We start from the raw sequence: 5,808 nt of genomic DNA, 5'->3' as shown, positions 1-5,808 counted from the left end.
TGCTCAGCTTTCTTCACAGTCCAACTCTCACATCCATACATGACCACTGGAAAAACCATACCCTTGACTAGATGGACCTTTGTTGGCAAAGTAATGTCTCTGCTTTTGAATATGCTATCTAGGTTGGTCATAACTTTCCTTCCAAGAAGTAAGCATCTTTTTCATGGCTGCAGTCACCATCTGCAGTGATTTTGGAGCCCCCAAAAATAAAGTCTGACACTGTTTCCCCATCTATTTCCCAAGAAGTGATGGGACCAGATGCCATGATCTTCATTTTCTGAATGTTGAGCTTTAAGCCAACTTTTTCACTCTCTTCTTTCACTTTCATCAAGAGGCTTTTTAGTTCCTCTTCACTTTCTGCCATAGGGTGGTGTCATCTGCATATCTGAGGTTATTGATATTTCTCCCGGCAATCTTGATTCCAGCTTGTGCTTTTTCCAACCCAGCGTTTCTCATTGAGGCTGTGAAGCTTTATGTAAATAAACTCCCATCCTGCCTTTTCTTGGAGACAGGAAGAACACAGGGCCCTCCTTGGCCAAGAGCCCTCAGTGCGCAAGCAGGGAAGAGCCCTTGGACCACTTGCAGCATCTTTTCCAGCCCCATTAAGGGCAGGGTGACCAGGGTGAGAAGAGGACTCCATGGTTGCCATGGTGATAGGTGGCATGCCATACCTCCAGCATCCCCTCGGTGGAAGCGAACCACACAGCTGGCCTGACCTCTGGGCTGAGCCGTGGAGGAGAGGGAGGGCCCAGCCTCCACTCCGCCTCAGACCCCCGGACCTTCAGGTGCCTTTGTGACCTTCCCCGCGAGGCAGAACATCAAGCCCCACCCCCGCTTTGGGAGGGGCAGCAAGAGTGACATTGCAGAAGGACAGAGCTGTTGCTATTCCAGCCAGCTGTTGGCTTCACCTGATGGCCCATTGAGTGGATACCCTAGGCGACCTCAGTCTATATGGGTAAAGTAGTCTGTGTGTTGGTGAAGATGTGCAAACACGTTCTCCAGCTGTGTTTAAATACCTTCTGAGTTTGGGTGCAGCGTGTTGTGCATCATTTCAACGTCCCCGTAACTTGCGACTGATGCAAAAGCTGGTTTGCTTCTCTTTGCCCTGGACAGACCTGGCCAGGCACGCACACCCGTGCACACACACAGCATTCTCAGATGAAATAAGGCACTCTGGCCTGGTGTCTTCCAATATTAAGGAAACTATATGACTTCCCTCAGATTTTCTTCTTTTTTTGACGTCACAAGAGTGGTATTTGTCAGACGCTGGGAAGAGAATAATGACACCATAGAAAAGAAATAGCCTGCGTGACCTGCTTCTTCCCCGAGATGTGGATGGGTGCTTTTGAATTACAGAAGCACCTTCTGCTTTTCAAAGGACTGAATAAAAAGGGAAAAAATAACAACGAGCCCGTGCTTTAACGTTGGACATGTGCTTGCTGGGTATATGGTGCAGAGCGTGGTGAACGGGCCAGGATTTGGCATAAATCTTCTCTTATTTTGTGTTTCAGGAGGTATGCAATAGAAAACCCATTCTAACAATAAATGCTAGTCACCTGAGGTCTATAGCTTGTTTTGTAGCTAAGAAAATAAAGCCTCCACTCACCCCTGGCCGACGGAGTTACATTTTATGCTATTATTAATGCATTGCAAGGCTTTTTTTTTTCATATCAATTTGAAATTATACATCTGGGAAATCCCAGTACAACAGCAGTCAATGCTTTGTTTCTCCGTGTGGCCCTCTGCAATTACTAGAATGTGCAACTATAATTTAGCTCAGGTAAAATTCAATCAGTCACCCCCAAGCACAAAGAAATCTCCATCTCCCAGGAAAAGAGAGGAGGAGGAGAGGGAGGGGGAGAGGAAGAGGAGGGAGAGGAGAAGGCGAGAGGAGAGAAAGGAGACACTGGACAGGCTTCCTGAAACAGCACAAGGGGGCTGGGGACTGTCTAAAACAAACTGATAAGAATATTTAAATCCTAGTTATGATGGGGAATGGCACTGGAGAGGGTCGTGGCTGAGCCCCGGAATTAAAGGGAAGCAGAAAACGCCTTACAGCCTGTTTGGATCCCTTGTAAAATGCAATGTTCTTTGTGTTAAAAATAGAAAGGGAGGAAAAGAAAGAAGGGCGATTTTTGTTGGTGTGCTGAAACTCACAGGGAAAAGCACAGATGAAGCACAGCAATCCAAAACCATTGTCTGTGGTGGGGGAGACATTTTTTGAGAGAAGGCACACTTTTGGCCCATTTGGAGAGTAGAATCCCACCTTCAAAATGCTTGTGTTCTATAAAGAAAAGCCAGGGTAGAGGTTCACTGTTTTATTCTTATTTCATTTTTTTTTTAATTTCACTTTTACATGTTGCATGAGCAGGAATGCTCGTATTTTCAGTGCTAGGGGAGTAATGTTCCTGGATTTGGAGAGTCTTGGCCTCCCACACGTGCTTCATGGACGGCATGGAGCAGAGCGCAGACGTCCTCCAGGAAAACACCAAGAAGAGGAGCACTTCCCTCTTCTCCGCCCAGCAGTCGGGACGCATATTACACACCTTCTCTCAAAGGCAAGGATCTGATTCACTATCGTGTTTTACCAGAACGTTTGCTTCTAGTCAGATGACACTGCAGCTCACACTTGGATCTCTTCATCTCCCTCTAAATCCAGCAGCGACAGATATTTTGAATTAATTTGTTTATCTTTGGATTCCAGGAGGCTCAGAGGGTAAAGAATCTGTCTGCAATGCAGGAGATCCAGGTTCAATCCCTGGGTTGGGATGATCCCCTGTAGAAGGAAGTGGCAACCTATTCAATATTGAAGTGGCAACCTATTCAGTGTGTCCTTGGGGAATCCCATGGACAGAGGAGTCTGGCGGGCTGCAGTCCATGAAGTCACAAAAGAGTGGGGCATAACTTAGCAACTAAACAACAGACGACAACGTATAAGATAGATAAATAATGAGAACCCATCGTAGAGCTTAGGGAACGCCACTCAGTGCTCTGTGTGGACCTAGATGGGAAGGAAATCCAAGGAAGAGGGGTTATACATATAAGTATAGTTGATTCACTCTGGTATATAGCTGATATAGCAGAAACCAACAACACTGTAAAGCAATTGCACTCCAATAAAAAATTTAAAAGAAAGAAACACAGAGCCATCTCTTGGACCCCTCACCCAGTTGTCTTGTGGTAACACCCTATAAACCCGTGGTACAATATCATAACTAGGATATTGACACTGGGATCAATGTCAAGTCAAGATACAGAAACTCTGTCCCCACCGTGATCCCCGTGTTGTCTTTTAAAGTCACACACATTTCCTCCCACCGCCAAGCCCATCACTAACCCCTAGAAACCACTAACCTGTTTTCTATTATTATACTTTTGTCCTTTCAATGATGTTATATAAACGGAAGCAGTGTGTGAACTTTGGGACTTGGCTTTTATCATATAATATAAATCCCTTTTTGCTGCTGTTGTTTAGTCGCTCAGTCGTGTCCAACTTTTTGTGACCCGTGGGCTGCGGCACGCCAGGTCTCCCTGTCCTTCACTCTTTCCTGGAGCTTGCTCAAACTCATGTTCATCAAGTCAGTGACACCATCCCACCAGCTCCATCCTCTGTCATCCCCTTCTCCTCCTGCCTTCTGTCTTTCCCAGCATCAGGGTCTTTCCCAGTGAATCTGCTGCTACAATAATCTGATAATTTGTTCCTTTTTATGGCTGAGTAGTGGTCCAGGTTACAGCTGTACCAGAGCTCACTTAACTAATCACCATTGAAGAACATCTGAGTTATTTCTAGTTTTTCACTATTACAAATAAAACATTGGCATATAGGATTTTATGTGAGCAGAAAATTTTGTTTCTCCAGGGTAAATGCTCAGGAGTGAAATTATTGAGTCAAACTGTTTTTATAAACAGTGACTGTACCATTTTATATTCCCACCAACTAACTATGAGCGATCGTTTCTCCTCATCCTCATCAGCATTTGATGTTGCTATTTGTTTTTATTTTAGCCATTCTGATAGGTATATAATATATCATTGTGATTTTAATGTGCATTTCCCTGATAGCTAATGTTATTAAGAATATTTTCATGTGCTTTTCTGCTGTTCGTATGTCCTCTTGGGTGAAATGTCTCTGCATTAGAAATGTCCCACTCTCTAATGGGATTTTTGTTATTTTAGGACTGAATTTTCAGAGTTTTTAAAAAATATTCTAGATGTTTAGTCCTTGCCAGATATGTGGTTTACAACAAGAACATGCAAAATCTTGGTAGCACAAAAAATAAGCCTGCATTTGCTCATGTGTCTGGATGAGCCGTGTGTTCTGTTGAGGTCAGCTGGCCACTCACATGTCGGGGTGTATCCTCAGCTGAGGTGACCAGTGATTCAGCTTTGCTCCGAGTATTTCTCATGCTCCAGCAGGCTGGTCTGCTCACACTCTCAGGGAGCAAGGAAGTGGATGCAAACAGGAAGGCCTTCATGGATCATGGACTCGCTATCACTTTTTCTGCCCTCTCTGGGCCCAGGTAAGTCACAGAGTGAGCCAGGTTGAGGAAGGAGGAAACATACTCAGCCTCTTCGGAGAGAGAAACTGCAGGTACAGTGGAGGCATCTGCTTGAGGGCAGGCAAGGAATTTGGGCCACGAAAGGGCTCGACCTGCCACGACACACAAGGAATCGGGAAGTTAAAACAGGCAAGTATGAAACATGAGCAAATGAATACGAACAAGAGACAAATGAGAAACCCAGGAAATGAAAAGATAGTCACTAAATGAAAACTAAGCTGGCAAAGTAAACTCGAAGCTGATACAGATGAAAAGAGCATTAATGAGGTGGAAGATGATAGTGAGGAATTTATCAAGAATGTAGCAGAGGCAGACCAAATGGTAAGAAATATAAAAGACAAATCAAGACTCGGAAAACAGACCAAGAGGCTCCAATACGGCTGAAGGATGAACGGGTACAGTGGCAGAACAGCAGTTATCCAGAGGCATAATTGCTGAGAACTTGTTCAGAACTGGTAGACAGTGAGTAGACAGAAGGTAGACAGTGAGTGAGTGGTTGAAAAGCCAACACTGAATGCTGGTAATGAAAAGCATAAACAAGCCCACACCTAAACACACAATAGTGGAAAGAAAGAACATTGATCAGAATGATGGCCGATTTCAAATCAGACAAAAAGTGCCCAGAGCACAATATTACAATATCATCTCAGTGTTGCGGAAAAGACATTCAGTTCAGTTCAGTTCAGTCGCTCAGTCGTGTCTGACTCTTTGCGACCCCATGAATTGCAGCACGCCAGGCCTCCCTGTCCATCAGCAGCTCCCGGAGTTCACCCAAACTCACGTCCATCGGGTCGGTGATGCCATCCAGCCATCTCATCCTCTGTCATCCCCTTCTCCTCCTGCCCCCAATCCCTCCCAGCATCAGAGTCTTTTCCAATGAGTCAACTCTTCGCATGAAGTGGCCAAAGTACTGGAGTTTCAGCTTTAGCATCATTCCTTCCAATCGAACACCCAGGACTGATCTCCTTTAGGATGGACTGGTTGGATCTCCTTGCAGTCCAAGGGACTCTCAAGTGACATCAGTATAATTAGTCAAATCTGATATTGCTCCCTTTAGGAGTCATCATCTCTATGGGCACAGGGAGTCAGAGTGCTATATTCACAAGGCTGTTAAAGACATCCCACCATTTCACCTTAGGAAGTCTAACAGTTGTCCTTCAAGAAATAGGAAATAAATCTTTATATACTCACATTTATATTACACAAAATCTTTTTGTCTTTGTTTACAGTCACCTCCCTAACACACCAT

The sequence above is a fragment of the Bison bison genome, unplaced genomic scaffold, assembly GCF_000754665.1.
Source record: "Bison bison bison isolate TAMUID 2011002044 unplaced genomic scaffold, Bison_UMD1.0 scf7180017864353, whole genome shotgun sequence".
NCBI lineage: Eukaryota > Metazoa > Chordata > Mammalia > Artiodactyla > Bovidae > Bison > Bison bison.
Note: the sequence above shows the minus strand (reverse complement) of the source record.